General features: G+C 48.6%; 46 non-coding genes across 46 annotated transcripts; all 46 read left to right on the top strand.

The window, feature by feature from the left end:
* Positions 1-152: 152 nt before the first annotated feature.
* trnah-gug (transfer RNA histidin (anticodon GUG)) lies at positions 153-224 on the top strand. The gene has a single exon. It is a non-coding gene; the product is annotated as a tRNA-His (tRNA).
* A 126-nt stretch (positions 225-350) lies between these two features.
* On the top strand, positions 351-432 carry trnas-uga (transfer RNA serine (anticodon UGA)). The gene has a single exon. It is a non-coding gene; the product is annotated as a tRNA-Ser (tRNA).
* A 484-nt stretch (positions 433-916) lies between these two features.
* On the top strand, positions 917-1057 carry LOC141364578 (U4 spliceosomal RNA). Its single transcript, XR_012370289.1, has one exon. It is a non-coding gene; the product is annotated as a U4 spliceosomal RNA (small nuclear RNA).
* Positions 1058-1650: 593 nt separating this feature from the next.
* On the top strand, positions 1651-1723 carry trnak-uuu (transfer RNA lysine (anticodon UUU)). The gene has a single exon. It is a non-coding gene; the product is annotated as a tRNA-Lys (tRNA).
* A 94-nt stretch (positions 1724-1817) lies between these two features.
* Positions 1818-1899, top strand: trnas-aga (transfer RNA serine (anticodon AGA)). The gene has a single exon. It is a non-coding gene; the product is annotated as a tRNA-Ser (tRNA).
* A 391-nt stretch (positions 1900-2290) lies between these two features.
* On the top strand, positions 2291-2372 carry trnas-uga (transfer RNA serine (anticodon UGA)). The gene has a single exon. It is a non-coding gene; the product is annotated as a tRNA-Ser (tRNA).
* A 484-nt stretch (positions 2373-2856) lies between these two features.
* Positions 2857-2997, top strand: LOC141364472 (U4 spliceosomal RNA). The gene has a single exon (XR_012370182.1). It is a non-coding gene; the product is annotated as a U4 spliceosomal RNA (small nuclear RNA).
* Positions 2998-3590: 593 nt separating this feature from the next.
* Positions 3591-3663, top strand: trnak-uuu (transfer RNA lysine (anticodon UUU)). Its single transcript has one exon. It is a non-coding gene; the product is annotated as a tRNA-Lys (tRNA).
* A 93-nt stretch (positions 3664-3756) lies between these two features.
* trnas-aga (transfer RNA serine (anticodon AGA)) lies at positions 3757-3838 on the top strand. The gene has a single exon. It is a non-coding gene; the product is annotated as a tRNA-Ser (tRNA).
* Positions 3839-4031: 193 nt separating this feature from the next.
* On the top strand, positions 4032-4103 carry trnah-gug (transfer RNA histidin (anticodon GUG)). Its single transcript has one exon. It is a non-coding gene; the product is annotated as a tRNA-His (tRNA).
* A 126-nt stretch (positions 4104-4229) lies between these two features.
* trnas-uga (transfer RNA serine (anticodon UGA)) lies at positions 4230-4311 on the top strand. The gene has a single exon. It is a non-coding gene; the product is annotated as a tRNA-Ser (tRNA).
* A 484-nt stretch (positions 4312-4795) lies between these two features.
* Positions 4796-4936, top strand: LOC141364471 (U4 spliceosomal RNA). Its single transcript, XR_012370181.1, has one exon. It is a non-coding gene; the product is annotated as a U4 spliceosomal RNA (small nuclear RNA).
* Positions 4937-5529: 593 nt separating this feature from the next.
* Positions 5530-5602, top strand: trnak-uuu (transfer RNA lysine (anticodon UUU)). Its single transcript has one exon. It is a non-coding gene; the product is annotated as a tRNA-Lys (tRNA).
* Positions 5603-5696: 94 nt separating this feature from the next.
* Positions 5697-5778, top strand: trnas-aga (transfer RNA serine (anticodon AGA)). Its single transcript has one exon. It is a non-coding gene; the product is annotated as a tRNA-Ser (tRNA).
* A 193-nt stretch (positions 5779-5971) lies between these two features.
* trnah-gug (transfer RNA histidin (anticodon GUG)) lies at positions 5972-6043 on the top strand. The gene has a single exon. It is a non-coding gene; the product is annotated as a tRNA-His (tRNA).
* A 126-nt stretch (positions 6044-6169) lies between these two features.
* Positions 6170-6251, top strand: trnas-uga (transfer RNA serine (anticodon UGA)). Its single transcript has one exon. It is a non-coding gene; the product is annotated as a tRNA-Ser (tRNA).
* A 484-nt stretch (positions 6252-6735) lies between these two features.
* On the top strand, positions 6736-6876 carry LOC141364470 (U4 spliceosomal RNA). The gene has a single exon (XR_012370180.1). It is a non-coding gene; the product is annotated as a U4 spliceosomal RNA (small nuclear RNA).
* A 593-nt stretch (positions 6877-7469) lies between these two features.
* trnak-uuu (transfer RNA lysine (anticodon UUU)) lies at positions 7470-7542 on the top strand. Its single transcript has one exon. It is a non-coding gene; the product is annotated as a tRNA-Lys (tRNA).
* Positions 7543-7636: 94 nt separating this feature from the next.
* Positions 7637-7718, top strand: trnas-aga (transfer RNA serine (anticodon AGA)). Its single transcript has one exon. It is a non-coding gene; the product is annotated as a tRNA-Ser (tRNA).
* Positions 7719-7911: 193 nt separating this feature from the next.
* trnah-gug (transfer RNA histidin (anticodon GUG)) lies at positions 7912-7983 on the top strand. Its single transcript has one exon. It is a non-coding gene; the product is annotated as a tRNA-His (tRNA).
* Positions 7984-8109: 126 nt separating this feature from the next.
* On the top strand, positions 8110-8191 carry trnas-uga (transfer RNA serine (anticodon UGA)). Its single transcript has one exon. It is a non-coding gene; the product is annotated as a tRNA-Ser (tRNA).
* Positions 8192-8675: 484 nt separating this feature from the next.
* Positions 8676-8816, top strand: LOC141364469 (U4 spliceosomal RNA). The gene has a single exon (XR_012370179.1). It is a non-coding gene; the product is annotated as a U4 spliceosomal RNA (small nuclear RNA).
* A 593-nt stretch (positions 8817-9409) lies between these two features.
* Positions 9410-9482, top strand: trnak-uuu (transfer RNA lysine (anticodon UUU)). The gene has a single exon. It is a non-coding gene; the product is annotated as a tRNA-Lys (tRNA).
* A 94-nt stretch (positions 9483-9576) lies between these two features.
* trnas-aga (transfer RNA serine (anticodon AGA)) lies at positions 9577-9658 on the top strand. Its single transcript has one exon. It is a non-coding gene; the product is annotated as a tRNA-Ser (tRNA).
* A 193-nt stretch (positions 9659-9851) lies between these two features.
* Positions 9852-9923, top strand: trnah-gug (transfer RNA histidin (anticodon GUG)). The gene has a single exon. It is a non-coding gene; the product is annotated as a tRNA-His (tRNA).
* A 126-nt stretch (positions 9924-10049) lies between these two features.
* trnas-uga (transfer RNA serine (anticodon UGA)) lies at positions 10050-10131 on the top strand. The gene has a single exon. It is a non-coding gene; the product is annotated as a tRNA-Ser (tRNA).
* Positions 10132-10615: 484 nt separating this feature from the next.
* On the top strand, positions 10616-10756 carry LOC141364468 (U4 spliceosomal RNA). Its single transcript, XR_012370178.1, has one exon. It is a non-coding gene; the product is annotated as a U4 spliceosomal RNA (small nuclear RNA).
* Positions 10757-11349: 593 nt separating this feature from the next.
* On the top strand, positions 11350-11422 carry trnak-uuu (transfer RNA lysine (anticodon UUU)). The gene has a single exon. It is a non-coding gene; the product is annotated as a tRNA-Lys (tRNA).
* A 94-nt stretch (positions 11423-11516) lies between these two features.
* Positions 11517-11598, top strand: trnas-aga (transfer RNA serine (anticodon AGA)). The gene has a single exon. It is a non-coding gene; the product is annotated as a tRNA-Ser (tRNA).
* Positions 11599-11791: 193 nt separating this feature from the next.
* trnah-gug (transfer RNA histidin (anticodon GUG)) lies at positions 11792-11863 on the top strand. The gene has a single exon. It is a non-coding gene; the product is annotated as a tRNA-His (tRNA).
* Positions 11864-11989: 126 nt separating this feature from the next.
* On the top strand, positions 11990-12071 carry trnas-uga (transfer RNA serine (anticodon UGA)). Its single transcript has one exon. It is a non-coding gene; the product is annotated as a tRNA-Ser (tRNA).
* A 484-nt stretch (positions 12072-12555) lies between these two features.
* Positions 12556-12696, top strand: LOC129435914 (U4 spliceosomal RNA). Its single transcript, XR_008641670.1, has one exon. It is a non-coding gene; the product is annotated as a U4 spliceosomal RNA (small nuclear RNA).
* Positions 12697-13289: 593 nt separating this feature from the next.
* Positions 13290-13362, top strand: trnak-uuu (transfer RNA lysine (anticodon UUU)). Its single transcript has one exon. It is a non-coding gene; the product is annotated as a tRNA-Lys (tRNA).
* Positions 13363-13456: 94 nt separating this feature from the next.
* trnas-aga (transfer RNA serine (anticodon AGA)) lies at positions 13457-13538 on the top strand. The gene has a single exon. It is a non-coding gene; the product is annotated as a tRNA-Ser (tRNA).
* A 193-nt stretch (positions 13539-13731) lies between these two features.
* On the top strand, positions 13732-13803 carry trnah-gug (transfer RNA histidin (anticodon GUG)). Its single transcript has one exon. It is a non-coding gene; the product is annotated as a tRNA-His (tRNA).
* A 126-nt stretch (positions 13804-13929) lies between these two features.
* trnas-uga (transfer RNA serine (anticodon UGA)) lies at positions 13930-14011 on the top strand. Its single transcript has one exon. It is a non-coding gene; the product is annotated as a tRNA-Ser (tRNA).
* Positions 14012-14495: 484 nt separating this feature from the next.
* LOC129435913 (U4 spliceosomal RNA) lies at positions 14496-14636 on the top strand. The gene has a single exon (XR_008641669.1). It is a non-coding gene; the product is annotated as a U4 spliceosomal RNA (small nuclear RNA).
* A 593-nt stretch (positions 14637-15229) lies between these two features.
* trnak-uuu (transfer RNA lysine (anticodon UUU)) lies at positions 15230-15302 on the top strand. The gene has a single exon. It is a non-coding gene; the product is annotated as a tRNA-Lys (tRNA).
* A 94-nt stretch (positions 15303-15396) lies between these two features.
* Positions 15397-15478, top strand: trnas-aga (transfer RNA serine (anticodon AGA)). Its single transcript has one exon. It is a non-coding gene; the product is annotated as a tRNA-Ser (tRNA).
* Positions 15479-15671: 193 nt separating this feature from the next.
* trnah-gug (transfer RNA histidin (anticodon GUG)) lies at positions 15672-15743 on the top strand. The gene has a single exon. It is a non-coding gene; the product is annotated as a tRNA-His (tRNA).
* Positions 15744-15869: 126 nt separating this feature from the next.
* Positions 15870-15951, top strand: trnas-uga (transfer RNA serine (anticodon UGA)). The gene has a single exon. It is a non-coding gene; the product is annotated as a tRNA-Ser (tRNA).
* Positions 15952-16435: 484 nt separating this feature from the next.
* Positions 16436-16576, top strand: LOC129435911 (U4 spliceosomal RNA). Its single transcript, XR_008641667.1, has one exon. It is a non-coding gene; the product is annotated as a U4 spliceosomal RNA (small nuclear RNA).
* A 593-nt stretch (positions 16577-17169) lies between these two features.
* On the top strand, positions 17170-17242 carry trnak-uuu (transfer RNA lysine (anticodon UUU)). Its single transcript has one exon. It is a non-coding gene; the product is annotated as a tRNA-Lys (tRNA).
* A 94-nt stretch (positions 17243-17336) lies between these two features.
* On the top strand, positions 17337-17418 carry trnas-aga (transfer RNA serine (anticodon AGA)). Its single transcript has one exon. It is a non-coding gene; the product is annotated as a tRNA-Ser (tRNA).
* A 193-nt stretch (positions 17419-17611) lies between these two features.
* trnah-gug (transfer RNA histidin (anticodon GUG)) lies at positions 17612-17683 on the top strand. The gene has a single exon. It is a non-coding gene; the product is annotated as a tRNA-His (tRNA).
* Positions 17684-17808: 125 nt separating this feature from the next.
* trnas-uga (transfer RNA serine (anticodon UGA)) lies at positions 17809-17890 on the top strand. Its single transcript has one exon. It is a non-coding gene; the product is annotated as a tRNA-Ser (tRNA).
* Positions 17891-18129: the final 239 nt, after the last annotated feature.

The raw sequence follows: 18129 nt of genomic DNA, 5'->3' as shown, positions 1-18129 counted from the left end.
CTCGGGGACCGACCGAATCTACTTCGACAGGGGTTTTGCCGTTGAAAAGAACTCAAAAATGATTGTGACTTCTGCATAGGGACGGCAGTCCCCTCACGGCCATTGTACTCAGGCAGACCCGCGTGCAGGTTTCTTGGGCAGCCCGGTGGCACGCCGTGATCGTATAGTGGTTAGTACTCTGCGTTGTGGCCGCAGCAACCCCGGTTCGAATCCGGGTCACGGCAGCCCTTCCCGGGGAAGTCTGTTGGGGTCTTGCCGCCCCTGCCCTTTTTTGTGATCGGCTTGTTGCCTGACCTTCGGGTTTTTTTCAGCACACTCCAGGTCCAGAGCGTTCGGAGGGTTGCCCTGTTGTAGTCGTGGCCGAGTGGTTAAGGCGATGGACTTGAAATCCATTGGGGTCTCCCCGCGCAGGTTCAAACTCTGCCGACTACGAGTGTCTGTTCCCTGGCTTTGGACTACTCTTGTTGTACGTTCCAGCTCACGAGCTGCTTTATTTCTGCAGCTCAAGTATATGGTTTTGACCACATACTGCACTTACAGCATGAAACCATAGAAGAGCTGGAACAGGTCTTTGTTTACAACTGTTGTAGATCGTCGCTAATCCAGTTGATCCTGACCTGAGCCATTTTCTGAGAGGTTAAGGACTATGGCTCCACCCTCTTTGTTTTCGGGATTCCCACAATTCTCTCCCCCGGATTGTTTTCCTTAAATAATTCAAACGTGTATTTGCACTTTTGCTTTTCTAAGTAGAAAGCGGATCATGAACAAACTTGTTGTGCAGATCTCTCACCTGCTGAAAAGGCACAGCATGCAGCAAAGCAGCACCTGAAGTCTACTTTCAGTTTTTAAGCTTGAATACCACCCTGTCGTCCAGCGTCCGGGAATGTGAACAGGAGAGGTCGTGACCTTTTCCATCATTCTTTCGCAGAGACAACATCGTAGCCTATGAGGTTTATCCGAGGCGTGATCATTGCTGGTTGAAAACTTTACCCAATACCCCGCCAGGATGACTTGAAATACAGTCAGCTTTGGCAATTTTTGCCAGTCTCTTGAGAGACTTACGAGTTTGTTGCAAAAGAGAAGTTTGTTGTGTGTGGTTTTTTGTTTTGATGTTTATAGTCCCGAGATTAAAAGCGTCAAAGTTTGATTCCGGTACTTGACATCGCATTGATTTCACCCCTCGGTCGGGCAATCACTACCAAGGATATCACGGAGACGTTTTCACACGACACCCTTTATTTATGTTGGACGGTTTTATGTAGAAAAGACCAAATCACAAAAAAGATTTTAGCTGGGTTTTCACGGGCAGGCTCACGTTTTGTCAAATGTGCTTTTTCTCGTGCAGCTCAGGAGTCACTTCGGCATGTTACGTAGACGTAGCTACATTTCCTTGAGCTTAGAAACGTTGCCTCTCTGGTGACGTTTTGGATGAAGACTGCTTTTCCTGAAGTAAAGAGAGTCTCAAGCAGAAGCAAGATTTCTCCACTTAAATAGATAATACGCACTCTGTTTGAAGGCTGAAGCAGTTACCTGCTCATTCTGGCATTCTAGTAATATTTACCCTGTCCATAGACCAAAGAGTAGCTAACAGGTCATGGTAATGAAATCCCGTACCTGCCTGAGGCGTGAAGCCCTGGGACTCTTTTGTGAGCCCGGATAGCTCAGTCGGTAGAGCATCAGACTTTTAATCTGAGGGTCCAGGGTTCAAGTCCCTGTTCGGGCGATGAGTAACCTCGATCGCCTTTTGTGCTGGTGTGTCTAGAGCCCCGTTTCGGAGGGAACGGCCAAAGAATAAAGTTTATCAACACTGGCGGCATGTAGTCGTGGCCGAGTGGTTAAGGCGATGGACTAGAAATCCATTGGGGTCTCCCCGCGCAAGTTCGAATCCTGCCGACTACGTCTTTAGACTTCTCCCTTTGGCTTTCATGGCAGCTTTCTGCCTCGGGGACCGACCGAATCTACTTCGACAGGGGTTTTGCCGTTGAAAAGAACTCAAAAATGATTGTGACTTCTGCATAGAGACGGCAGTCCCCTCACGGCCATTGTACTCAGGCAGACCCGCGTGCAGGTTTCTTGGGCAGCCCGGTGGCACGCCGTGATCGTATAGTGGTTAGTACTCTGCGTTGTGGCCGCAGCAACCCCGGTTCGAATCCGGCTCACGGCAGCCCTTCCCGGGGAAGTCTGTTGGGGTCTTGCCGCCCCTGCCCTTTTTTGTGATCGGCTTGTTGCCTGACCTTCGGGTTTTTTTCAGCACACTCCAGGTCCAGAGCGTTCGTAGGGTTGCCCTGTTGTAGTCGTGGCCGAGTGGTTAAGGCGATGGACTTGAAATCCATTGGGGTCTCCGCGCACAGGTTCAAACCCTGCCGACTACGAGTGTCTGTTCCCTGGCTTTGGACTACTCTTGTTGTACGTTCCAGCTCACGAGCTGCTTTATTTCTGCAGCTCAAGTATATGGTTTTGACCACATACTGCACTTACAGCATGAAACCATAGAAGAGCTGGAACAGGTCTTTGTTTACAACTGTTGTAGATCGTCGCTAATCCAGTTGATCCTGACCTGAGCCATTTTCTGAGAGGTTAAGGACTATGGCTCCACCCTCTTTGTTTTCGGGATTCCCACAATTCTCTCCCCCGGATTGTTTTCCTTAAATAATTCAAACGTGTATTTGCACTTTTGCTTTTCTAAGTAGAAAGCGGATCATGAACAAACTTGTTGTGCAGATCTCTCACCTGCTGAAAAGGCACAGCATGCAGCAAAGCAGCACCTGAAGTCTACTTTCAGTTTTTAAGCTTGAATACCACCCTGTCGTCCAGCGTCCGGGAATGTGAACAGGAGAGGTCGTGACCTTTTCCATCATTCTTTCGCAGAGGCAATATCGTAGCCTATGAGGTTTATCCGAGGCGTGATCATTGCTGGTTGAAAACTTTACCCAATACCCCGCCAGGATGACTTGAAATACAGTCAGCTTTGGCAATTTTTGCCAGTCTCTTGAGAGACTTACGAGTTTGTTGCAAAAGAGAGGTTTGTTGTGTGTGGTTTTTTGTTTTGATGTTTATAGTCCCGAGATTAAAAGCGTCAAAGTTTGATTCCGGTACTTGACATCGCATTGATTTCGCCCCTCGGTCGGGCAATCACTACCAAGGATATCACGGTGACGTTTTCACACGACACCCTTTATTTATGTTGGACGGTTTTATGTAGAAAAGACCAAATCACAAAAAAGATTTTAGCTGGGTTTTCACGGGCAGGCTCACGTTTTGTCAAATGTGCTTTTTCTCGTGCAGCTCAGGAGTCACTTCGGCATGTTACGTAGACGTAGCTACATTTCCTTGAGCTTAGAAACGTTGCCTCTCTGGTGACGTTTTGGATGAAGACTGCTTTTCCTGAAGTAAAGAGAGTCTCAAGCAGAAGCAAGATTTCTCCACTTAAATAGATAATACGCACTCTGTTTGAAGGCTGAAGCAGTTACCTGCTCATTCTGGCATTCTAGTAATATTTACCCTGTCCATAGACCAAAGAGTAGCTAACAGGTCATGGTAATGAAATCCCGTACCTGCCTGAGGCGTGAAGCCCTGGGACTCTTTTGTGAGCCCGGATAGCTCAGTCGGTAGAGCATCAGACTTTTAATCTGAGGGTCCAGGGTTCAAGTCCCTGTTCGGGCGATGAGTAACCTCGATCGCCTTTTGTGCTGGTGTGTCTAGAGCTCCGTTTCGGAGGGACAGCCAAAGAATAAAGTTTATCAACACTGGCGGCATGTAGTCGTGGCCGAGTGGTTAAGGCGATGGACTAGAAATCCATTGGGGTCTCCCCGCGCAAGTTCGAATCCTGCCGACTACGTCTTTAGACTTCTCCCTTTGGCTTTCATGGCAGCTTTCTGCCTCGGGGACCGACCGAATCTACTTCGACAGGGGTTTTGCCGTTGAAAAGAACTCAAAAATGATTGTGACTTCTGCATAGAGACGGCAGTCCCCTCACGGCCATTGTACTCAGGCAGACCCGCGTGCAGGTTTCTTGGGCAGCCCGGTGGCACGCCGTGATCGTATAGTGGTTAGTACTCTGCGTTGTGGCCGCAGCAACCCCGGTTCGAATCCGGGTCACGGCAGCCCTTCCCGGGGAAGTCTGTTGGGGTCTTGCCGCCCCTGCCCTTTTTTGTGATCGGCTTGTTGCCTGACCTTCGGGTTTTTTTCAGCACACTCCAGGCCCAGAGCGTTCGGAGGGTTGCCCTGTTGTAGTCGTGGCCGAGTGGTTAAGGCGATGGACTTGAAATCCATTGGGGTCTCCCCGCGCAGGTTCAAACCCTGCCGACTACGAGTGTCTGTTCCCTGGCTTTGGACTACTCTTGTTGTACGTTCCAGCTCACGAGCTGCTTTATTTCTGCAGCTCAAGTATATGGTTTTGACCACATACTGCACTTACAGCATGAAACCATAGAAGAGCTGGAACAGGTCTTTGTTTACAACTGTTGTAGATCGTCGCTGATCCAGTTGATCCTGACCTGAGCCATTTTCTGAGAGGTTAAGGACTATGGCTCCACCCTCTTTGTTTTCGGGATTCCCACAATTCTCTCCCCCGGATTGTTTTCCTTAAATAATTCAAACGTGTATTTGCACTTTTGCTTTTCTAAGTAGAAAGCGGATCATGAACAAACTTGTTGTGCAGATCTCTCACCTGCTGAAAAGGCACAGCATGCAGCAAAGCAGCACCTGAAGTCTACTTTCAGTTTTTAAGCTTGAATACCACCCTGTCGTCCAGCGTCCGGGAATGTGAACAGGAGAGGTCGTGACCTTTTCCATCATTCTTTCGCAGAGGCAATATCGTAGCCTATGAGGTTTATCCGAGGCGTGATCATTGCTGGTTGAAAACTTTACCCAATACCCCGCCAGGATGACTTGAAATACAGTCAGCTTTGGCAATTTTTGCCAGTCTCTTGAGAGACTTACGAGTTTGTTGCAAAAGAGAAGTTTGTTGTGTGTGGTTTTTTGTTTTGATGTTTATAGTCCCGAGATTAAAAGCGTCAAAGTTTGATTCCGGTACTTGACATCGCATTGATTTCGCCCCTCGTTCGGGCAATCACTACCAAGGATATCACGGTGACGTTTTCACACGACACCCTTTATTTATGTTGGACGGTTTTATGTAGAAAAGACCAAATCACAAAAAAGATTTTAGCTGGGTTTTCACGGGCAGGCTCACGTTTTGTCAAATGTGCTTTTTCTCGTGCAGCTCAGGAGTCACTTCGGCATGTTACGTAGACGTAGCTACATTTCCTTGAGCTTAGAAACGTTGCCTCTCTGGTGACGTTTTGGATGAAGACTGCTTTTCCTGAAGTAAAGAGAGTCTCAAGCAGAAGCAAGATTTCTCCACTTAAATAGATAATACGCACTCTGTTTGAAGGCTGAAGCAGTTACCTGCTCATTCTGGCATTCTAGTAATATTTACCCTGTCCATAGACCAAAGAGTAGCTAACAGGTCATGGTAATGAAATCCCGTACCTGCCTGAGGCGTGAAGCCCTGGGACTCTTTTGTGAGCCCGGATAGCTCAGTCGGTAGAGCATCAGACTTTTAATCTGAGGGTCCAGGGTTCAAGTCCCTGTTCGGGCGATGAGTAACCTCGATCGCCTTTTGTGCTGGTGTGTCTAGAGCTCCGTTTCGGAGGGAACGGCCAAAGAATAAAGTTTATCAACACCGGCAGCATGTAGTCGTGGCCGAGTGGTTAAGGCGATGGACTAGAAATCCATTGGGGTCTCCCCGCGCAAGTTCGAATCCTGCCGACTACGTCTTTAGACTTCTCCCTTTGGCTTTCATGGCAGCTTTCTGCCTCGGGGACCGACCGAATCTACTTCGACAGGGGTTTTGCCGTTGAAAAGAACTCAAAAATGATTGTGACTTCTGCATAGAGACGGCAGTCCCCTCACGGCCATTGTACTCAGGCAGACCCGCGTGCAGGTTTCTTGGGCAGCCCGGTGGCACGCCGTGATCGTATAGTGGTTAGTACTCTGCGTTGTGGCCGCAGCAACCCCGGTTCGAATCCGGGTCACGGCAGCCCTTCCCGGGGAAGTCTGTTGGGGTCTTGCCGCCCCGGCCCTTTTATGTGATCGGCTTGTTGCCTGACCTTCGGGTTTTTTTCAGCACACTCCAGGCCCAGAGCGTTCGGAGGGTTGCCCTGTTGTAGTCGTGGCCGAGTGGTTAAGGCGATGGACTTGAAATCCATTGGGGTCTCCCCGCGCAGGTTCAAACCCTGCCGACTACGAGTGTCTGTTCCCTGGCTTTGGACTACTCTTGTTGTACGTTCCAGCTCACGAGCTGCTTTATTTCTGCAGCTCAAGTATATGGTTTTGACCACATACTGCACTTACAGCATGAAACCATAGAAGAGCTGGAACAGGTCTTTGTTTACAACTGTTGTAGATCGTCGCTAATCCAGTTGATCCTGACCTGAGCCATTTTCTGAGAGGTTAAGGACTATGGCTCCACCCTCTTTGTTTTCGGGATTCCCACAATTCTCTCCCCCGGATTGTTTTCCTTAAATAATTCAAACGTGTATTTGCACTTTTGCTTTTCTAAGTAGAAAGCGGATCATGAACAAACTTGTTGTGCAGATCTCTCACCTGCTGAAAAGGCACAGCATGCAGCAAAGCAGCACCTGAAGTCTACTTTCAGTTTTTAAGCTTGAATACCACCCTGTCGTCCAGCGTCCGGGAATGTGAACAGGAGAGGTCGTGACCTTTTCCATCATTCTTTCGCAGAGGCAATATCGTAGCCTATGAGGTTTATCCGAGGCGTGATCATTGCTGGTTGAAAACTTTACCCAATACCCCGCCAGGATGACTTGAAATACAGTCAGCTTTGGCAATTTTTGCCAGTCTCTTGAGAGACTTACGAGTTTGTTGCAAAAGAGAAGTTTGTTGTGTGTGGTTTTTTGTTTTGATGTTTATAGTCCCAAGATTAAAAGCGTCAAAGTTTGATTCCGGTACTTGACATCGCATTGATTTCGCCCCTCGGTCGGGCAATCACTACCAAGGATATCACGGTGACGTTTTCACACGACACCCTTTATTTATGTTGGACGGTTTTATGTAGAAAAGACCAAATCACAAAAAAGATTTTAGCTGGGTTTTCACGGGCAGGCTCACGTTTTGTCAAATGTGCTTTTTCTCGTGCAGCTCAGGAGTCACTTCGGCATGTTACGTAGACGTAGCTACATTTCCTTGAGCTTAGAAACGTTGCCTCTCTGGTGACGTTTTGGATGAAGACTGCTTTTCCTGAAGTAAAGAGAGTCTCAAGCAGAAGCAAGATTTCTCCACTTAAATAGATAATACGCACTCTGTTTGAAGGCTGAAGCAGTTACCTGCTCATTCTGGCATTCTAGTAATATTTACCCTGTCCATAGACCAAAGAGTAGCTAACAGGTCATGGTAATGAAATCCCGTACCTGCCTGAGGCGTGAAGCCCTGGGACTCTTTTGTGAGCCCGGATAGCTCAGTCGGTAGAGCATCAGACTTTTAATCTGAGGGTCCAGGGTTCAAGTCCCTGTTCGGGCGATGAGTAACCTCGATCGCCTTTTGTGCTGGTGTGTCTAGAGCTCCGTTTCGGAGGGAACGGCCAAAGAATAAAGTTTATCAACACTGGCGGCATGTAGTCGTGGCCGAGTGGTTAAGGCGATGGACTAGAAATCCATTGGGGTCTCCCCGCGCAAGTTCGAATCCTGCCGACTACGTCTTTAGACTTCTCCCTTTGGCTTTCATGGCAGCTTTCTGCCTCGGGGACCGACCGAATCTACTTCGACAGGGGTTTTGCCGTTGAAAAGAACTCAAAAATGATTGTGACTTCTGCATAGAGACGGCAGTCCCCTCACGGCCATTGTACTCAGGCAGACCCGCGTGCAGGTTTCTTGGGCAGCCCGGTGGCACGCCGTGATCGTATAGTGGTTAGTACTCTGCGTTGTGGCCGCAGCAACCCCGGTTCGAATCCGGGTCACGGCAGCCCTTCCCGGGGAAGTCTGTTGGGGTCTTGCCGCCCCTGCCCTTTTTTGTGATCGGCTTGTTGCCTGACCTTCGAGTTTTTTTCAGCACACTCCAGGCCCAGAGCGTTCGGAGGGTTGCCCTGTTGTAGTCGTGGCCGAGTGGTTAAGGCGATGGACTTGAAATCCATTGGGGTCTCCCCGCGCAGGTTCAAACCCTGCCGACTACGAGTGTCTGTTCCCTGGCTTTGGACTACTCTTGTTGTACGTTCCAGCTCACGAGCTGCTTTATTTCTGCAGCTCAAGTATATGGTTTTGACCACATACTGCACTTACAGCATGAAACCATAGAAGAGCTGGAACAGGTCTTTGTTTACAACTGTTGTAGATCGTCGCTGATCCAGTTGATCCTGACCTGAGCCATTTTCTGAGAGGTTAAGGACTATGGCTCCACCCTCTTTGTTTTCGGGATTCCCACAATTCTCTCCCCCGGATTGTTTTCCTTAAATAATTCAAACGTGTATTTGCACTTTTGCTTTTCTAAGTAGAAAGCGGATCATGAACAAACTTGTTGTGCAGATCTCTCACCTGCTGAAAAGGCACAGCATGCAGCAAAGCAGCACCTGAAGTCTACTTTCAGTTTTTAAGCTTGAATACCACCCTGTCGTCCAGCGTCCGGGAATGTGAACAGGAGAGGTCGTGACCTTTTCCATCATTCTTTCGCAGAGGCAATATCGTAGCCTATGAGGTTTATCCGAGGCGTGATCATTGCTGGTTGAAAACTTTACCCAATACCCCGCCAGGATGACTTGAAATACAGTCAGCTTTGGCAATTTTTGCCAGTCTCTTGAGAGACTTACGAGTTTGTTGCAAAAGAGAAGTTTGTTGTGTGTGGTTTTTTGTTTTGATGTTTATAGTCCCGAGATTAAAAGCGTCAAAGTTTGATTCCGGTACTTGACATCGCATTGATTTCGCCCCTCGGTCGGGCAATCACTACCAAGGATATCACGGTGACGTTTTCACACGACACCCTTTATTTATGTTGGACGGTTTTATGTAGAAAAGACCAAATCACAAAAAAGATTTTAGCTGGGTTTTCACGGGCAGGCTCACGTTTTGTCAAATGTGCTTTTTCTCGTGCAGCTCAGGAGTCACTTCGGCATGTTACGTAGACGTAGCTACATTTCCTTGAGCTTAGAAACGTTGCCTCTCTGGTGACGTTTTGGATGAAGACTGCTTTTCCTGAAGTAAAGAGAGTCTCAAGCAGAAGCAAGATTTCTCCACTTAAATAGATAATACGCACTCTGTTTGAAGGCTGAAGCAGTTACCTGCTCATTCTGGCATTCTAGTAATATTTACCCTGTCCATAGACCAAAGAGTAGCTAACAGGTCATGGTAATGAAATCCCGTACCTGCCTGAGGCGTGAAGCCCTGGGACTCTTTTGTGAGCCCGGATAGCTCAGTCGGTAGAGCATCAGACTTTTAATCTGAGGGTCCAGGGTTCAAGTCCCTGTTCGGGCGATGAGTAACCTCGATCGCCTTTTGTGCTGGTGTGTCTAGAGCTCCGTTTCGGAGGGAACGGCCAAAGAATAAAGTTTATCAACACCGGCGGCATGTAGTCGTGGCCGAGTGGTTAAGGCAATGGACTAGAAATCCATTGGGGTCTCCCCGCGCAAGTTCGAATCCTGCCGACTACGTCTTTAGACTTCTCCCTTTGGCTTTCATGGCAGCTTTCTGCCTCGGGGACCGACCGAATCTACTTCGACAGGGGTTTTGCCGTTGAAAAGAACTCAAAAATGATTGTGACTTCTGCATAGAGACGGCAGTCCCCTCACGGCCATTGTACTCAGGCAGACCCGCGTGCAGGTTTCTTGGGCAGCCCGGTGGCACGCCGTGATCGTATAGTGGTTAGTACTCTGCGTTGTGGCCGCAGCAACCCCGGTTCGAATCCGGGTCACGGCAGCCCTTCCCGGGGAAGTCTGTTGGGGTCTTGCCGCCCCGGCCCTTTTATGTGATCGGCTTGTTGCCTGACCTTCGGGTTTTTTTCAGCACACTCCAGGCCCAGAGCGTTCGGAGGGTTGCCCTGTTGTAGTCGTGGCCGAGTGGTTAAGGCGATGGACTTGAAATCCATTGGGGTCTCCCCGCGCAGGTTCAAACCCTGCCGACTACGAGTGTCTGTTCCCTGGCTTTGGACTACTCTTGTTGTACGTTCCAGCTCACGAGCTGCTTTATTTCTGCAGCTCAAGTATATGGTTTTGACCACATACTGCACTTACAGCATGAAACCATAGAAGAGCTGGAACAGGTCTTTGTTTACAACTGTTGTAGATCGTCGCTAATCCAGTTGATCCTGACCTGAGCCATTTTCTGAGAGGTTAAGGACTATGGCTCCACCCTCTTTGTTTTCGGGATTCCCACAATTCTCTCCCCCGGATTGTTTTCCTTAAATAATTCAAACGTGTATTTGCACTTTTGCTTTTCTAAGTAGAAAGCGGATCATGAACAAACTTGTTGTGCAGATCTCTCACCTGCTGAAAAGGCACAGCATGCAGCAAAGCAGCACCTGAAGTCTACTTTCAGTTTTTAAGCTTGAATACCACCCTGTCGTCCAGCGTCCGGGAATGTGAACAGGAGAGGTCGTGACCTTTTCCATCATTCTTTCGCAGAGGCAATATCGTAGCCTATGAGGTTTATCCGAGGCGTGATCATTGCTGGTTGAAAACTTTACCCAATACCCCGCCAGGATGACTTGAAATACAGTCAGCTTTGGCAATTTTTGCCAGTCTCTTGAGAGACTTACGAGTTTGTTGCAAAAGAGAAGTTTGTTGTGTGTGGTTTTTTGTTTTGATGTTTATAGTCCCAAGATTAAAAGCGTCAAAGTTTGATTCCGGTACTTGACATCGCATTGATTTCGCCCCTCGGTCGGGCAATCACTACCAAGGATATCACGGTGACGTTTTCACACGACACCCTTTATTTATGTTGGACGGTTTTATGTAGAAAAGACCAAATCACAAAAAAGATTTTAGCTGGGTTTTCACGGGCAGGCTCACGTTTTGTCAAATGTGCTTTTTCTCGTGCAGCTCAGGAGTCACTTCGGCATGTTACGTAGACGTAGCTACATTTCCTTGAGCTTAGAAACGTTGCCTCTCTGGTGACGTTTTGGATGAAGACTGCTTTTCCTGAAGTAAAGAGAGTCTCAAGCAGAAGCAAGATTTCTCCACTTAAATAGATAATACGCACTCTGTTTGAAGGCTGAAGCAGTTACCTGCTCATTCTGGCATTCTAGTAATATTTACCCTGTCCATAGACCAAAGAGTAGCTAACAGGTCATGGTAATGAAATCCCGTACCTGCCTGAGGCGTGAAGCCCTGGGACTCTTTTGTGAGCCCGGATAGCTCAGTCGGTAGAGCATCAGACTTTTAATCTGAGGGTCCAGGGTTCAAGTCCCTGTTCGGGCGATGAGTAACCTCGATCGCCTTTTGTGCTGGTGTGTCTAGAGCTCCGTTTCGGAGGGAACGGCCAAAGAATAAAGTTTATCAACACTGGCGGCATGTAGTCGTGGCCGAGTGGTTAAGGCGATGGACTAGAAATCCATTGGGGTCTCCCCGCGCAAGTTCGAATCCTGCCGACTACGTCTTTAGACTTCTCCCTTTGGCTTTCATGGCAGCTTTCTGCCTCGGGGACCGACCGAATCTACTTCGACAGGGGTTTTGCCGTTGAAAAGAACTCAAAAATGATTGTGACTTCTGCATAGAGACGGCAGTCCCCTCACGGCCATTGTACTCAGGCAGACCCGCGTGCAGGTTTCTTGGGCAGCCCGGTGGCACGCCGTGATCGTATAGTGGTTAGTACTCTGCGTTGTGGCCGCAGCAACCCCGGTTCGAATCCGGGTCACGGCAGCCCTTCCCGGGGAAGTCTGTTGGGGTCTTGCCGCCCCGGCCCTTTTATGTGATCGGCTTGTTGCCTGACCTTCGGGTTTTTTTCAGCACACTCCAGGCCCAGAGCGTTCAGAGGGTTGCCCTGTTGTAGTCGTGGCCGAGTGGTTAAGGCGATGGACTTGAAATCCATTGGGGTCTCCCCGCGCAGGTTCAAACCCTGCCGACTACGAGTGTCTGTTCCCTGGCTTTGGACTACTCTTGTTGTACGTTCCAGCTCACGAGCTGCTTTATTTCTGCAGCTCAAGTATATGGTTTTGACCACATACTGCACTTACAGCATGAAACCATAGAAGAGCTGGAACAGGTCTTTGTTTACAACTGTTGTAGATCGTCGCTAATCCAGTTGATCCTGACCTGAGCCATTTTCTGAGAGGTTAAGGACTATGGCTCCACCCTCTTTGTTTTCGGGATTCCCACAATTCTCTCCCCCGGATTGTTTTCCTTAAATAATTCAAACGTGTATTTGCACTTTTGCTTTTCTAAGTAGAAAGCGGATCATGAACAAACTTGTTGTGCAGATCTCTCACCTGCTGAAAAGGCACAGCATGCAGCAAAGCAGCACCTGAAGTCTACTTTCAGTTTTTAAGCTTGAATACCACCCTGTCGTCCAGCGTCCGGGAATGTGAACAGGAGAGGTCGTGACCTTTTCCATCATTCTTTCGCAGAGGCAATATCGTAGCCTATGAGGTTTATCCGAGGCGTGATCATTGCTGGTTGAAAACTTTACCCAATACCCCGCCAGGATGACTTGAAATACAGTCAGCTTTGGCAATTTTTGCCAGTCTCTTGAGAGACTTACGAGTTTGTTGCAAAAGAGAAGTTTGTTGTGTGTGGTTTTTTGTTTTGATGTTTATAGTCCCGAGATTAAAAGCGTCAAAGTTTGATTCCGGTACTTGACATCGCATTGATTTCGCCCCTCGGTCGGGCAATCACTACCAAGGATATCACGGTGACGTTTTCACACGACACCCTTTATTTATGTTGGACGGTTTTATGTAGAAAAGACCAAATGACAAAAAAGATTTTAGCTGGGTTTTCACGGGCAGGCTCACGTTTTGTCAAATGTGCTTTTTCTCGTGCAGCTCAGGAGTCACTTCGGCATGTTACGTAGACGTAGCTACATTTCCTTGAGCTTAGAAACGTTGCCTCTCTGGTGACGTTTTGCATGAAGACTGCTTTTCCTGAAGTAAAGAGAGTCTCAAGCAGAAGCAAGATTTCTCCACTTAAATAGATAATACGCACTCTGTTTGAAGGCTGAAGCAGTTACCTGCTCATTCTGGCATTCTAGTAATATTTACCCTGTCCATAGACCAAAGAGTAGCTAACAGGTCATGGTAATGAAATCCCGTACCTGCCTGAGGCGTGAAGCCCTGGCACTCTTTTGTGAGCCCGGATAGCTCAGTCGGTAGAGCATCAGACTTTTAATCTGAGGGTCCAGGGTTCAAGTCCCTGTTCGGGCGATGAGTAACCTCGATCGCCTTTTGTGCTGGTGTGTCTAGAGCTCCGTTTCGGAGGGAACGGGCAAAGAATAAAGTTTATCAACACTGGCGGCATGTAGTCGTGGCCGAGTGGTTAAGGCGATGGACTAGAAATCCATTGGGGTCTCCCCGTGCAAGTTCGAATCCTGCCGACTACGTCTTTAGACTTCTCCCTTTGGCTTTCATGGCAGCTTTCTGCCTCGGGGACCGACCGAATCTACTTCGACAGGGGTTTTGCCGTTGAAAAGAACTCAAAAATGATTGTGACTTCTGCATAGAGACGGCAGTCCCCTCACGGCCATTGTACTCAGGCAGACCCGCGTGCAGGTTTCTTGGGCAGCCCGGTGGCACGCCGTGATCGTATAGTGGTTAGTACTCTGCGTTGTGGCCGCAGCAACCCCGGTTCGAATCCGGGTCACGGCAGCCCTTCCCGGGGAAGTCTGTTGGGGTCTTGCCGCCCCTGCCCTTTTTTGTGATCGGCTTGTTGCCTGACCTTCGGGTTTTTTTCAGCACACTCCAGGCCCAGAGCGTTCGGAGGCTTGCCCTGTTGTAGTCGTGGCCGAGTGGTTAAGGCGATGGACTTGAAATCCATTGGGGTCTCCCCGCGCAGGTTCAAACCCTGCCGACTACGAGTGTCTGTTCCCTGGCTTTGGACTACTCTTGTTGTACGTTCCAGCTCACGAGCTGCTTTATTTCTGCAGCTCAAGTATATGGTTTTGACCACATACTGCACTTACAGCATGAAACCATAGAAGAGCTGGAACAGGTCTTTGTTTACAACTGTTGTAGATCGTCGCTAATCCAGTTGATCCTGACCTGAGCCATTTTCTGAGAGGTTAAGGACTATGGCTCCACCCTCTTTGTTTTCGGGATTCCCACAATTCTCTCCCCCGGATTGTTTTCCTTAAATAATTCAAACGTGTATTTGCACTTTTGCTTTTCTAAGTAGAAAGCGGATCATGAACAAACTTGTTGTGCAGATCTCTCACCTGCTGAAAAGGCACAGCATGCAGCAAAGCAGCACCTGAAGTCTACTTTCAGTTTTTAAGCTTGAATACCACCCTGTCGTCCAGCGTCCGGGAATGTGAACAGGAGAGGTCGTGACCTTTTCCATCATTCTTTCGCAGAGGCAATATCGTAGCCTATGAGGTTTATCCGAGGCGTGATCATTGCTGGTTGAAAACTTTACCCAATACCCCGCCAGGATGACTTGAAATACAGTCAGCTTTGGCAATTTTTGCCAGTCTCTTGAGAGACTTACGAGTTTGTTGCAAAAGAGAAGTTTGTTGTGTGTGGTTTTTTGTTTTGATGTTTATAGTCCCGAGATTAAAAGCGTCAAAGTTTGATTCCGGTACTTGACATCGCATTGATTTCGCCCCTCGGTCGGGCAATCACTACCAAGGATATCACGGTGACGTTTTCACACGACACCCTTTATTTATGTTGGACGGTTTTATGTAGAAAAGACCAAATCACAAAAAAGATTTTAGCTGGGTTTTCACGGGCAGGCTCACGTTTTGTCAAATGTGCTTTTTCTCGTGCAGCTCAGGAGTCACTTCGGCATGTTACGTAGACGTAGCTACATTTCCTTGAGCTTAGAAACGTTGCCTCTCTGGTGACGTTTTGCATGAAGACTGCTTTTCCTGAAGTAAAGAGAGTCTCAAGCAGAAGCAAGATTTCTCCACTTAAATAGATAATACGCACTCTGTTTGAAGGCTGAAGCAGTTACCTGCTCATTCTGGCATTCTAGTAATATTTACCCTGTCCATAGACCAAAGAGTAGCTAACAGGTCATGGTAATGAAATCCCGTACCTGCCTGAGGCGTGAAGCCCTGGGGCTCTTTTGTGAGCCCGGATAGCTCAGTCGGTAGAGCATCAGACTTTTAATCTGAGGGTCCAGGGTTCAAGTCCCTGTTCGGGCGATGAGTAACCTCGATCGCCTTTTGTGCTGTTGTGTCTAGAGCTCCGTTTCGGAGGGAACGGGCAAAGAATAAAGTTTATCAACACTGGCGGCATGTAGTCGTGGCCGAGTGGTTAAGGCGATGGACTAGAAATCCATTGGGGTCTCCCCGCGCAAGTTCGAATCCTGCCGACTACGTCTTTAGACTTCTCCCTTTGGCTTTCATGGCAGCTTTCTGCCTCGGGGACCGACCGAATCTACTTCGACAGGGGTTTTGCCGTTGAAAAGAACTCAAAAATGATTGTGACTTCTGCATAGAGACGGCAGTCCCCTCACGGCCATTGTACTCAGGCAGACCCGCGTGCAGCTTTCTTGGGCAGCCCGGTGGCACGCCGTGATCGTATAGTGGTTAGTACTCTGCGTTGTGGCCGCAGCAACCCCGGTTCGAATCCGGGTCACGGCAGCCCTTCCCGGGGAAGTCTGTTGGGGTCTTGCCGCCCCTGCCCTTTTTTGTGATCGGCTTGTTGCCTGACCTTCGGGTTTTTTTCAGCACACTCCAGGCCCAGAGCGTTCGGAGGGTTGCCCTCTTGTAGTCGTGGCCGAGTGGTTAAGGCGATGGACTTGAAATCCATTGGGGTGTCCCCGCGCAGGTTCAAACCCTGCCGACTACGAGTGTCTGTTCCCTGGCTTTGGACTACTCTTGTTGTACGTTCCAGCTCACGAGCTGCTTTATTTCTGCAGCTCAAGTATATGGTTTTGACCACATACTGCACTTACAGCATGAAACCATAGAAGAGCTGGAACAGGTCTTTGTTTACAACTGTTGTAGATCGTCGCTAATCCAGTTGATCCTGACCTGAGCCATTTTCTGAGAGGTTAAGGACTATGGCTCCACCCTCTTTGTTTTCGGGATTCCCACAATTCTCTTCCCCGGATTGTTTTCCTTAAATAATTCAAACGTGTATTTGCACTTTTGCTTTTCTAAGTAGAAAGCGGATCATGAACAAACTTGTTGTGCAGATCTCTCACCTGCTGAAAAGGCACAACATGCAGCAAAGCAGCACCTGAAGTCTAATTTCAGTTTTTAAGCTTGAATACCACCCTGTCGTCCAGCGTCCGGGAATGTGAACAGGAGAGGTCGTGACCTTTTCCATCATTCTTTCGCAGAGGCAATATCGTAGCCTATGAGGTTTATCCGAGGCGTGATCATTGCTGGTTGAAAACTTTACCCAATACCCCGCCAGGATGACTTGAAATACAGTCAGCTTTGGCAATTTTTGCCAGTCTCTTGAGAGACTTACGAGTTTGTTGCAAAAGAGAAGTTTGTTGTGTGTGGTTTTTTGTTTTGATGTTTATAGTCCCGAGATTAAAAGCGTCAAAGTTTGATTCCGGTACTTGACATCGCATTGATTTCGCCCCTCGGTCGGGCAATCACTACCAAGGATATCACGGTGACGTTTTCACACGACACCCTTTATTTATGTTGGACGGTTTTATGTAGAAAAGACCAAATCACAAAAAAGATTTTAGCTGGGTTTTCACTGGCAGGCTCACGTTTTGTCAAATGTGCTCTTTCTCGTGCAGCTCAAGAGTCACTTCGGCATGTTACGTAGACGTAGCTACATTTCCTTGAGCTTAGAAACGTTGCCTCTCTGGTGACGTTTTGGATGAAGACTGCTTTTCCTGAAGTAAAGAGAGTCTCAAGCAGAAGCAAGATTTCTCCACTTAAATAGATAATACGCACTCTGTTTGAAGGCTGAAGCAGTTACCTGCTCATTCTGGCATTCTAGTAATATTTACCCTGTCCATAGACCAAAGAGTAGCTAACAGGTCATGGTAATGAAATCCCGTACTTGCCTGAGGCGTGAAGCCCTGGGACTCTTTTGTGAGCCCGGATAGCTCAGTCGGTAGAGCATCAGACTTTTAATCTGAGGGTCCAGGGTTCAAGTCCCTGTTCGGGCGATGAGTAACCTCGATCGCCTTTTGTGCTGGTGTGTCTAGAGCTCCGTTTCGGAGGGAACGGCCAAAGAATAAAGTTTACCAACAGTGGCGGCATGTAGTCGTGGCCGAGTGGTTAAGGCGATGGACTAGAAATCCATTGGGGTCTCCCCGCGCAAGTTCGAATCCTGCCGACTACGTCTTTAGACTTCTCCCTTTGGCTTTCATGGCAGCTTCCTGCCTCGGGGACCGACCGAATCTACTTCGACAGGGGTTTTGCCGTTGAAAAGAACTCAAAAATGATTGTGACTTCTGCATAGAGACGGCAGTCCCCTCACGGCCATTGTACTCAGGCAGACCCGCATGCAGGTTTCTTGGGCAGCCCGGTGGCACGCCGTGATCGTATAGTGGTTAGTACTCTGCGTTGTGGCCGCAGCAACCCCGGTTCGAATCCGGGTCACGGCAGCCCTTCCCGGGGAAGTCTGCTGGGGTCTTGCCGCCCCTGCCCTTTTTTGTGATCGGCTTGTTGCCTGACCTTCGGGTTTTTTCAGCACAGTCCAGGCCCAGAGCGTGCACGGGGTTGCCCTGTTGTAGTCGTGGCCGAGTGGTTAAGGCGATGGACTTGAAATCCATTGGGGTCTCCCCGCGCAGGTTCAAACCCTGCCGACTACGAGTGTCTGTTCCCTGGCTTTGGACTGCTCTTGTTGTACGTTCCAGCTCACGAGCTGCTTTATTTCTGCAGCTCAAGTATATGGTTTTGACCACATACTGCACTTACAGCATGAAACCATAGAAGAGCTGGAACAGGTCTTTGTTTTCAACTGTTGTAGATCGTCGCTAATCCAGTTGATCCTGACCTGAGCCATTTTCCGAGAGGTTAAGGACTATGGCTCCACCCTCTTTGTTTTCGG

This window comes from Misgurnus anguillicaudatus, chromosome 6, assembly GCF_027580225.2.
Source record: "Misgurnus anguillicaudatus chromosome 6, ASM2758022v2, whole genome shotgun sequence".
Taxonomy (NCBI): Eukaryota; Metazoa; Chordata; class Actinopteri; order Cypriniformes; family Cobitidae; genus Misgurnus; species Misgurnus anguillicaudatus.
The sequence above is the reverse complement of the archived record's forward strand: the minus strand, read 5'-3'. Positions and strand labels throughout refer to the sequence as shown.